Genomic DNA, 12,596 nt, shown 5'->3' on the forward strand with positions numbered 1-12,596 from the left:
ACATGTACTCTAAAACCAAAAACATACTTTGAGTGATGTCTTAGTCATCTTTTATGGGCTTGACTCCCCTCCCCCAAAAAAGGTTTAAGTTTCTAATTTCAAAACATTGGTTTTTTGTGTTTTTTTTGAGACAGATTATCATTCTGTCATCCAGGCTGGAATGCTGTGGTGTGATTTCAGCTCACTGCAACCTCTACCTCCCAAGTTCAAGCAATTCTCCTGCCTCAGCCTCCTGAGTAGCTGCGAGTGCATGGGTGCACCATCAAGCCTGGCTAAGTTTTGTATTTTTAGTAGAGATAGGGTTTCACCACATTGGCCAGGCTGGTCTTGAACTCCTGACTTCAAGTGATCCACCTGCCTTGGGCCTCCCAAAGTGCTGGGATTACAGGCATGAGCCACCATGCCTGGCCCTGGTTGTTTGAAAAGAACCTGGCACTTCTCCCTCTTACACTTGCTCCCTCTCTTGCCATGTGACATTCCGGCTCCCCTTTCCTAAGGCCTCACCAGAAGCAGATGCTGGCACCATGCCCTTTTTTTTTTTTTTTTTGAGATGGAGTCTTGCTCTTTCTTCAGGCTGGCATGCCATGGTGTGATCTCGGCTCACTGCATCCTCCACCTCCCAGGTTCAAGCAATTGGTCTGCCTTAGCCTCCCCAGTAGCTGAGACTATAGGCATATGCCACCACACCCAGCTGATTTTTGTATTTTTAGTAAAGATGGAGTTTCACCATGTTGGCCAGGATGGTCTCGACCTCTTTACCTCGTGATCTGCCTGCCTTGGCCTCCCAAAGTGCTGGGATTACAGGTGTGAGCCATGCTTATATAGTCTGCAGAACAAACCTCTTTTCTTCATAAATTGTTCAGCCTCAGGTATTCCCTTAGAGCAATGCAAAATGGACTAACATTTCATCCAAACAAGTTAATCAATCTGTGTCTGTGATTTTCTCATGTGTCAGGATAGGATAATAATGATACCGACCTCATAGAGATCCTTATGGAATTAAATGAGGTAATTATATAAAGCAGTTAGAATACAGCCAGGCACGGTAGCTCACACCTATAATCTGAACACTTTGGGAGGCCGAGGCAGGCAGATCACTTGAGATCAAGAGTTCAGATCCAACCTGGGCATATGGTGAGACCCCCATCTCTACAAAAATAACTAACTAAATAAAATATAATAAAGCAGAATATTACCTAGCATATGGTAAACATCCGATAATAGTTTTGGGGTTTGTTTATAGGTTTCCTTATTTTAATAAGTATCTCATAGTATGTACAAAATGCTGCTAAATTAGACACAGATCTTTTCCTTAGGAAGTTAGGATTCTAGCAGATTCTAGGAAAATTAGACCTGCCCCCAAAAATATGTGTCAAAGGAAAAAAGGGTAAGTTTCTTAAGACAGAAACAGAAAGTACTAAGGAAATTCAGAGGAAGGAGAGACTCCTTCTAAAGTGGGCATAGAGGTGGAATTGAGCAGCCAAAGTTTCTTTCATCCTCAAGTGGAGCTGATACTGCTGTCTGTGAAAAACAGCCAAGTTTCCTGAAGGGAAGCCCTTTAAGAGGCAGTAGTGCAAGGGAATATGGATTCAGGACTGGCCCTGGATGGTCCCCAGTTAGAGCATAGGATCTGCCTCTTGCTCCTGTGAGCCTTTGAGCAGGTTGTTTGGCTCGCCATGCATCTGTTGCTACAGCTGTAGGATGTGAATGTTGATAATGTTTCCTGCACCTGATTATTATGAGGATGACATGAAGTGGTGTTTAGAGAGTGCTCAGTGCACAATATGGCCCCCAGTCCACATAGTGTGTCCAATATTGTCAGTTATAAGAAGAAATGGGGCTGGGTGTGGTGGCTTATGCCTGTAATCTCAGCACTTTGGGAGACCGAGGAGGGTGGATCATGAGGTCAGGAGTTTGAGACCAGCCTGGCCGATATGGTGAAACCCTGTCTCTACTGAAAATAGAAAAAATTAGACAGGCATGGTGGCACTCACCTGTAATCCTAGCTACTTGGGAAGCTGAGGCAGAAGAATCACTTGAACCCAGGAGACGGAAGTTGCAGTGAGCCAAGATCTTGCCATTGCACTCCAGCCTGGGTGACGGAGGAAGACTCCATCCCCCAAAAATTAAAATAAGAAGAAATGAATGTGCCAGTGTTGCTGTGATTCTGTTTTCCGGGATTCTGTCACAGACGTAGAATTATTCAGTTCACAAAGGAAGTATTACAAAGTACATGTTTAAAGAAAATGATGTTGTTTTTATGAATGGGCTCCTTACTATTATTTTTGTTCAAGTAATAAAACATGATTCAAAGCACCCATCTCAAGAACCCACCCTTATTTCCTGAGACACCCACTCAGGCTTCTGAAATAAAGGCTCAGCCAAACAATGGCCCCAACTCCAGTCCCTCCAAACTGAGTGTTGCTGCCAAGATCAGGCCTGACAGCTATGGGTGGGTTTTGTGTTCATTACTCATCCTGACATTCTGGAGAAATACAGGACCCTTCTGACTTCCTGACCAATATGTGACTTTATTTCATTGTCACATCACCATAAGGGAAAGCATGATGAAATTAGAATGTCATCAGAAATTCAGAATTAGGGAAAAAAAAAAAAAAAAGCTGCAGTGTCTTTACTATAAAAACACCGCGGCTTATTTTTCAAGTCTTTTTGAATGAATAGTATGTGGCAGACATTTAACCCACACAAGAACGTTGGGGAGTAAAGCTATTATTCTCATTTTGCATTGGGAAGTCAAGGCACAGCAAGAAGGTCTGGGAACCAGAAAGAAACCCAGGTCTCTGAACTATGAACAACTGCTCTCTGTGGGTTGCCAGGCTGATGTGGTTTTTATTCCACAACAGTTTTATATCACGTTGTTGAAAGCCTTCAGATTGGCAAACTTCCTCCTAATATAGCATGTTTTCTCAGGTCTTTTCTGATAAGCATTTGTGTTTTCTGAGAACCAATAAAAAAATCTTATTAAACCACAAACTACCACAGCCTCTTCCCCACCTATAGAGAGCCGCTTTGCCAGTCGAGCTCCGTTCCCTACCTTCCCATCACCATCAAAGTAGCATTGAAACAGATCAGATCTGCTCCTTCTGAGAGAGTTAGTTGAAGCCCACACTTGCTTCAGGCCACACAGGGTTTGGTAGCAAAGCAAGGAAAGCAGCCTCTCTGACCTAGTGGCCTGAGTGTTTCCTTTACCAGGCTGGCTGCAGCAACAATTTTGAGAAATGACATTGGCATTGGCATGTGTGTTGCACGTGTGCTGACCTAGTTAGGAGTTGAGGCTCCATTTCTAATTCTGTCTGTTTCATGTTGAGCTGTGTGACCTTGGGCATGTCACCTAACTTCTCTGAATATATCTTCTTATCCGGGAAAGGGAGATTAATAATGTAGCCTCTGAATATCTAATTCTCCTAAGGATATTATGATAATTAAATGAGATTATGTACAACGAGAGCTAACATTTATTCAATACTTAGTATGTACCAAATACTTTCAATTTCCTTACATGTGTTTTTTAATTCCCACAATCCTAAAACAGAGGCACTAGCATCCCACTTGACAGTTAAAAAAGCTGAAGTTAAGAGAAATTAAGTCACACAGAACTCAGATCCACATCTGTGGCTCCCAAAGGATGTTTCTAACCGCTGTGCATGTCACATTGCTTCCCATTATACACAAAAGTCGAGAGATGTTTTTTGTCTTTACCATCAAGCACTAGACAAATGCAAGAAATTATCTTTCGTAACTACCACTGTTCCATGTTAGTCCCTAAGGACATTTAAATTCTCTTACTTGTTTATCTTATCTGGTAGTTTATGCTGCTGCTTTTCTTGTCCCTGAGGACTTGCTCAGTGAATTCTTTTGGTTTTACTCCCAGAGAATCTGTTTGTCTCCTTTATAAAAGGGGGTTAAAGGAGCCCAGCTGAGCCAGGCATCTTGGGCAGTGACCTCTTACTTCTCCAGGTTCTTCCTTCCCTCAAGCATGTGTTAGGTAGCTTGTAGTAAAATGCTCTCTATATAATGCATTTGTTGATAAGCTCCTCTGTCACTGATAAAAGTCACTGAATTTCAGAAGTGGAAAGCACCAAAGCCAGTGTTTTGTTGATGGGGAAACTGAGGTCCAGAGAGGGATGTGACTTGCTTGAGGTCATTCATTCAATTGAAGGCCTGACCAAGACCTGAACCCAGTTCCCCAGGTGACAGACAGTGATGTTTCCAAGCCTTCCCTGTGGGCACACGTCACCTCCCCAACTTGAAGGACTATCTCATGTACTGCACCCAGCATGTACCTGGGAGACTTGGGAGAAATTAAACAACTTGGAAAATTGGGCAGGAAGAAAGAGATGGGGTGGGATGAAGATCTCCACCCTAACTAGTATGTTATATACCAAAGAAATGAATTAAACACATGGCAAAGTAGATAACTCACTAAGAAGCAAAGGGGTTTACCCAGAAGCCCTGGCTCAGTAAGTGGATAGGAAGCCTTTTGTTACTAAAGCTGCGGGGTTGAAAATTGAAGGAAGGATGTTAGGCGAGTGTGGCGGCCTGGGGTGCAGCTACAGCCCCTGGCTTATTGTCCACAGGAAATGGGTCTCTCCCGTGGATAGAGAGGTGGAAACTGAGCTTGTGAGTTGTGTGGTTGACATCATCAGGCTGAGCATTGGATTACAACAAATGGGGACTTACTTGGCCCGAGACATGGGAAACACCCACTAAAACCTCGAAGTGCTTTTCATTTAGGAGACACGGGGAAGAGAGAGAGGGGTAAAGTGAGAATCCTGCCTGCACCACAGGTCTGGCTGGACTGCTAACCTTGAATCCTGGTGTCTTAAATTCTGCCTCCACTTTTGACTGACGACCACTGAATTTTGAGGAAACTTTGCTCTTGTAAGTAGAACTTTACTCTCCTCCCCTGTCTACCACCTCCAGGGAGAAGCAGAGCTTGGAGGCCGAGCTCTCTGGAGAGCTTGCTTTCCAGCCTGTTGGCCACAAACTGTCTATTTTTATGTTATGATATATGTGAGCTTGCTCTGAAAATTATGGCTTTGTCTGAAACTGCCTAAGGCTAGTCGGAGCCTTAGGTCTCACAGATGGGCTCCATTCAGATGCTGTTTCATTTTTACCCAGAGAACTTTGACAGAATATTCAGAGCTTTAAAAGCAGCTCCTTGCTCCAGATAGAGGTGAAGAAATAAATCTTCCCTGAGAAATTGGTGTTTGTAAGACCTTTACTTTTTTTTCTGATTACAAAGGTGGTATAAAATTTTTTAAACATTCTGGAAAGAAGAGTCTCTGAAAGTAGTGAAAATCCCCTGTAATCATCCCCCTCACGAATACAATTGTTGTGTTAAATTTCAGTTACAGATATGGTCAGACTTCATGAATTTATCACATATAAACCCAATGCTGCAGCAGCTGTGTGGAAAACTCCAAGATGGAAAGGGGCTGGAAATCTTTAACCTTGGGTTTGTGATCTTTTTATTGCTTCCTTTAAAAAGTTTGCTGTTTATGCCTGGAATATAAACAGGACATGTAAGCCCTTCGGCGTTTTAGTTGTTGGTATCTGTTTTCAGGATTTGACACTAAGCAAGCTACTCTGTAGAGGGGAAAAGAGGGGGCCCTTGTGCCCAGGTCCCTTACTTGGTGTCCCTGAGCTGAGGGTTCCCAGGTGGCTTGAGATGGCTTGAATGTGTGGGGGCCCACCTCCCAGTTAGCACATTAAGTATATATATTTTGAAAAGTTAAAGCTAACAGGGAAAGATTTCAGCTTTAAAAAACCAAAAAGCTACCATGTATTAGAAGGGTCACCCAAGGAAACTGTCACCTTGGGCAAGTGTTTCACACTCTCTGGGTCTGTTTCTTCGTTTGTACCTAATGAGGGGACAAAACTAGATGATCTCTGTATTTCCAAATTGAGTATGAAATGAACTGTCCGTATTTCTTTTCCCTTTGTGTTGGGCCTTTATGGTTTTAGGAGCAAAGTACCCAAGGTTTTCAGTTTCCCAGAGTAGCTAAAAACGGGTGCTTGTAAGGCAGTTAAAAGAAGGCATAAAACAGGCAGCATTAAGTTACTTCTGAGTTTTTATGGGTCTTTTTTAGGTAAAGTGTTCTTGAACAAAGAGAAAGCCAAAGTGTTAGTGGTGTGTGTATATGTGTGTTTATATATGTGCACACACATACACAAGCATGTGTGTTAGTGGTGTGTGTATATGTGTGTTTATATGTGTGCACACACATACACACTTGGGGAGAGAGGAAAGAAGGAATTGACATTATTGAGTATCTCTTAAGCACTAGGCCCTGTGTTATGCTCAACCATTTACGTAGCACTAGATGGTCAGTATTATTCCCCAACACTGTTGACTCAGGGCAACTATCTACTTATATGTTCTCATATGATCCTGAACCCCCTCATGTTTAACTGAAGTGTATTTACATAATTACCGGCATAACTTCAGTTCCCTGTGTCTCCACTAGACCACGTGCACCCTCTCTGCGTGTCTGTCTAGCCCATCACTATGCTCCATTGCCCAGTAGGAAGCCTGGCACATAGGTACAAAGGAGACACAACTTAATTTAAACTTAAAACCTGCCGTCCTAGTTCCTAGTTAGGCAAGAAAGAGGGAGAAGAAGGGGGAACATCTCTCTATTTGCCTCTCTTTCATCATTTAACGTAGATCTGCCCTCTCCTGCTGCAAGGGAAGGATAGGCACAGCCAGAGTGCCAAAGAAAAAAGAAAGAAAAGAAAAAGATGTCAGATTTTGAATTTTGAATTTCCAAGGTGCTAGGTCTTGACAAATAAAGGGCTTTCTTTAAGGGCATAAGAGACCCGAATCCTCAGGAAGTTGTGATATTTAGAAACTATTTATTTGAATTAAGATACTAGTTAACAGGAGGGTTCTTAACGGCCCTTGGCATTTCTTAAAGCTGCAGTCTTCCCCAGCAGTTCATCCCATTGAAGGTGGACTGTTGCTGCCATGGACCCACCTATGGGCATGGGCAGTAGGAAGGCCAGGGCCACCTCCTCTGCTTCATCCCAGCACCCTCAGGATCTTGAGATTTGGAGTAATCAAAAAAGATATGCTTTTTCCTAAGGCGGTGTGAGGAAGTGATGTTCTAGAAGGAAGGTACCTAGACTTTGTGGTCCAGGAAGTGGGGAGTGGAAATATGGAATGCCTTATACTCCTCAACCAGACCTTCATGTACCAGACAAGGGTGGCTTTTGGTTCTTATTTTGTGTGTCAAAGTCACTGTTGTTATCAGTGTGCTTTTCCTGACCTACCCCACCTCAGTCACCTTGGCAGTGAGTTTAGGACATCTTGGGAGTGGAGGTAGCATGTGGAAAAGACGTGTCCAGAGATCTTCCCTGGCTTTTGTGTATTCCTGAAGTAAATGTCACATACAGGGCTGGGCATTTTGCATATGCCGACTTCTCTTAATCTTCACAGCAATTACCTGAGGCAGAGATCATTTCCATGTTACACATAAGAAAGGCACAGAGACGCACAGTGGATTGCCCAGAGTCTCACAGCTGGCAGGGGATAGAGCTTGAGTTCCTAATGAGAACTGGCTGTCCCCGAAGCCCTTGAACATTTTACCACACTGCACTGCCTTTTCCGTATCACCTCCCTGGATCTCAGTCTCTCTATCTGTGAGATGATGATGAGCGAACTACAGTCTGAAGTCAGAGTGGTGTTTTGGTTTTAATTTGAATGCCTTTAGGCAGGTGTGTTCTCCAGTTCATTACCATCTGCGCATTCCCCTCCCCATCCTCTAGTCCCCTGCCTCGCCCTCTAGTCCTCTTCCTGGCCCCTGGCCCCTGGCCCCTGGCCCCTGTGGGCATTTGCAACCCTGGGTCTGATTGGTGTCCACTGTCTCTTTCAATTTAGACAGTCTAGAGTTCAGTGAGAAATTGGAAAGGGATAGCAGGTAAGAACTCTGCTCTCACTACCTCCTAGCTAGGAGATCCTGGACTGATCACCTCATCTTACAGAACCTACTTCTCTTTCTGTCAAGTAGGGGTGAGGGTCACAGTCATACCGACCTCCAAGGGGTGCCATGTGGATGAAATGAGATAGGGATCATAAAGCACTTAGTTGGTATAAAAATACATGCTTAGGATTAGCTGCTCACAAATTCCAGAAAGAAAATGTCAGCCAATATACACAGGCATCTGCCCCCTCAGACATAGGATGGCATTTGTATGAGGAACCGGAAGTTATCTTTGAACTCATCATTTTGAAACCCCTGTGATGGACCCTGGAGCTGCCATGTTGGCTCTTCAAACCAAGCCTTAGCACTGTTTTCTCTCGCCTAGTCAAGTGATGCTGAACCTCAAATCAGCCAGCCAGCCAGTGCTGAGGCCAAAAGCAGAAGGGGCTGCTATTCTCTTCGGACCAGAGGACCCTGGCCCAGCAACTTAAGGAAGAAGCTGGTAGCAGGTGCTGGGTGTGACAGACAAGAAGTTGAACTGGCACAATTAACTCTGCCAAGTGCTTTCACGAGGGGCCAGAAGCAATTCCTAAGTGGAAATGGAGGTGGAAAATCTAAAGTTCTGGGAAACAGGTTATTAATCATGACTCTAGGCTGAGCTCACTGCTTCCTGGAAATCCTTCAGAAATGCCTTAGGAAAACTTTGAGTACTGCTCCTTCAAAGAGTGGTTTCTTTGGAAGTTGCAGTCAGCACTTATGCTGATTGATTATGAATTGCAGATCAGAACGCATAATGCATCCGCTCTACTGGAGGAAGCCAGCATTTCCTAAAAGAAGTCTCTGTAATCTTTGAAGAAATGACAGGCTTTAGCTTGGCTCTTCAGAACTGAATAATGGCCCTTCATAGCACTGAAGAAAGTATTTGGTGCGTTCTTACTATGTCCCAGGGATCTAGGTCACTTACTGTTTTAGTACTTTATCGGTGTGGTCTTTAACATTCAGTAAACGAACACTGAGCGCCTGTTAGTACTAAGCACTGAGCTAGTGGACTGGGGTAAAGACACAGCCTCTGGTCTTGTTGAGTTCTCTGTGCATCAAGGGAAGATAGGCAGAGGAGTGAATAATTTAAATGGCATGTGAAAAGTACTGCGAAGGAAATATGCCCAAGTGCTCCAAAATGCCAGACACTGGATCAGCATCCTTGTGGAGGTCCTGATCTTGTGCTGGACTGATTCCTCCTGCTCTCTCCCTGTAATTCCTGACTCTGGGAGCTTTGCCAGCATTTGCATTAGGGAGCAACTGAGAGCTGCCCCTGGTGAAGCAGTCATTTCTGGCACCTTCCTATCTCCCATGGCTTCAGAGGAGCAGAAAGAACACTTCCTCACAAAATGTATGGGCACCACCTTTCAGGGCCCTGAATCTGAAGTCCAAAGTTGTAGTAAGGAAACAGAGGGACGGGTGATTTTTGTAGTCTAAAATCACCACTGATTTCCCTTTGGTTTGTTTTTATAACATTTATTGTGGTTTTTTTTTTTTTTTCTGATTGCAAAATTAGAATATGTTCATGGGAAGAAAAGCTAGATAGTACAGAAAAACATACTTAAAATAAATCATCACTCAGTGATTTCACTTCTCTGGTTTTTGAATAAGGGCCTGTCTCCCAATCCCCCCCACCCACATACCGCTGTATTTCAAGTTCAGCTCGAATTTTAATTTCTCCCTGGGTAGAGTCTCATGTTTGTTTGCATATCTCAAAGGTGCTTGTGTTCTGGTCTTACAATCAACGGGGAGGAGAGAAACCACTATCTGGGATTGGTTCGAGCCTGCGGTCTTCATTTGTACTTTCATGTATGTGTGCATGGATTCACCTACTGCTAAGAAACCTCTATGTGTTAGGCATTACGCAAGGTGCTGTGGGGAATGTCAGGGTAAATAAGACTTTGAGGTTGCTCACAGCCTGATAGGAAAAAAGAGTCAGATAACATGAACATATGTGATAATGTGCCCCAAGATGGGTACAGAGTCCTGTAGAAAGCCTGAGAAATTGGAGGAGCAGTACCATTTGAGCTGAGCCTTCAATAAATTTTTCACATATTTAGCCAATATTTGTTGAGAACCTAATATCTGCCAGGTACTGGGCAAGGTGATAGGTGGATGATGTTAAATAAAACAGGCATGGCCTTTACCTGCATGAAGTTTACAAGCACAAATGGTGGCGTTAAGAAGTCAATAAGCAGGGGCAGCAAAAGAGGAGAGTGTGGCTGGGGTCTTCCTTAAAGAGGTGGTGTTGAAACTGAGAAGAGGGCCAGGCACGGTGGCTCATGCCTGTAATCCCAGCACTTTGGGAGGCTGAGGTAGGTGGATCACCTGAGGTCGGGATTTTGAGACCAGCCTGACCAACATGGTAAAACCTCATCTCTACTAAAAAAAAAAAAAAAATAGAAAAATTAGCCAGGTGTGGTGGTGCGTACCTGTAGTCCCAGCTACTTGGGAGGCTGAGGAGGGAGAATTGCTTGAACTTGGGAGGTGGAGGTTGCAGTGAGCTGAAATCACACCATTACACTCCAGGCTGGGTGACAGAGCAAGACTCCATCTCAAAACAAAACAACCGAGAAGAGAAGTCAGTTATATCAAGAGTAAAGGAGGGAAAGGAAGTGAAGAAGGGTGTGTGGAGTGGGAAGGAATAATCCAGGCGGGTAGAAGTGTACATGTGAAAGCACTTGAGGCAGGAAAGCATACAGAGTGTTGGAGAAACTGAGGGTAGATCTTTGTGGCCAAAGCACAGCGGGAGAGGAAGGGAGGAAATGGGTGAAAATTAGGGTCAGGACGTTAAGAGAGTTAGGCTCGGCCTGGGGGATGTCAGCCTTTGTGGGTGATGTTTGCTGTGTGGGGAATGGATTGGAAGGCAACAGTGAAATTGAGTGAGGAGGCTACTCACTTTCCCAAGTAGCCGAGAACACAGGCACATGCCATCATGCCCACCTGATTTTGTTTATTTTTTTTGTAGAAACATGTCTCCCCAGGTTGCCCAGGCTGATCTCAAAATCCTGGACTCAGGTGATCCTCCTCACTTGGCCTCCCAAAGTGCTAGAATTACAGGCATGAGCCACTGCACCTGGCCATGTTTAACATTTTAATAGATAATACCATCCTACTTTACAAAGAGTTGTAATAATATATATTCTCCCCTGCAATATACAAGTACTTCCATTTCCCAGAATTTTTACCAATATTAGATATCTTCACTATTCTTTTCTCCCTTCCTCCTTCTCTCCCTCCCTTCCTTTCTATCTCTATTGTTTGATTTTTGTGGCCAAGCTAATGGGGGAAAATCATGTCTGATAGTTGCTTACTTTACTACTTAGTGAGATTAAACATTGATTCATGTTAACTGGCTATTTCATTCTGTGAATTTCTTTCACCTAGTCTTAGAATAGTCTTGTTTGCCATTATCTCAGCAAGTTGTAGGAGCTCTTTATATATTTATATATTAAGGATACCATATGTGCTACAAATATTCTTCCAAATCTATCATTTGCTTTTTATTGCAAAATATAAAATTTTTTATTATAAAATATGTATTTTCTGTTTCTCTTTATAGTGTCTAGATTTCTTACCTTATTTAAAAATAACTTCCATACATCAAATATATATAAATATTTTCCTAAATGTTCTCCTAATACTTTTATTGTTTTAATTAACTTAATCTAGAATCTTTAATCCCTTTGGAATTTATGTTTATAGATAGCAAGAAGAAGTGGTCTAGCTGTGTTCTAATTATGCCAATACTATTTCTTTAAAAAAGGTCTTTTCCTTTTACATTGAAATCCCATATTTTTATAAATAAGTTTCTTTATATACTTGGATCTGTTAATATTTCTGGACTTTCTGTTCTAGTCCACAGGCCTATTTGTCTATTCTTATGCTAATGCTATATCTTTTTGTTATAATGTCTTTATTGTACATTTTTTTTAATCTCATAAGACAAATCCCCTAATTTTCATAATTTTCTGGACTATTTCTTGGCCAATTTTTTTGGCTATTCTGTATGCACTTAAAGTAATTTTATCCATTCACCTGCTAGAAAACCAACTGGTATTCTTCCTGAAATTTAATTAAAATTACATAGTGATTTCCAAAGGGTTGACATTTCTTGATAACTAGGCTTTTCCACCCAAGTTGACCACATGCTAACTGGTATGGTATTTATGCATTCCATTTTTTGTTGTTGTTGTTGTTGTTTTTAACCTTTAGAATTTTAATATGCATCATGGATGTATTATGGAAAGTAAAACAGTATTTCTGTGTTCTGAATACTCAAGGAACTTAAAAATTTTATCTCTTCTATCCTGTTATTGTCAGATACTTAACATTATTAAATATCACATTTGTTGTTTCTCCTATTAGCTTTTTTTATTCAATCAGTATGTATTTAAATTTACCAATATGCCTACTAATTCCTTTGCTTATTGTTGATTCTAAAATCTCACTTATTTTCTGTGTTCAGTTTCCTTTCTGTTGGAGAATATTCTTGGGGTCTGTGAATGGCAAACTTGCCCATTCTTTGTTTGAAAATATCTTTTGCCTTTGTACTTGATATGTTAGCTAGATAAGAATTTTTTGCATATTATATGTAATGAATGTGAAAGT

The sequence above is a fragment of the Saimiri boliviensis genome, chromosome 9, assembly GCF_048565385.1.
Source record: "Saimiri boliviensis isolate mSaiBol1 chromosome 9, mSaiBol1.pri, whole genome shotgun sequence".
NCBI lineage: Eukaryota > Metazoa > Chordata > Mammalia > Primates > Cebidae > Saimiri > Saimiri boliviensis.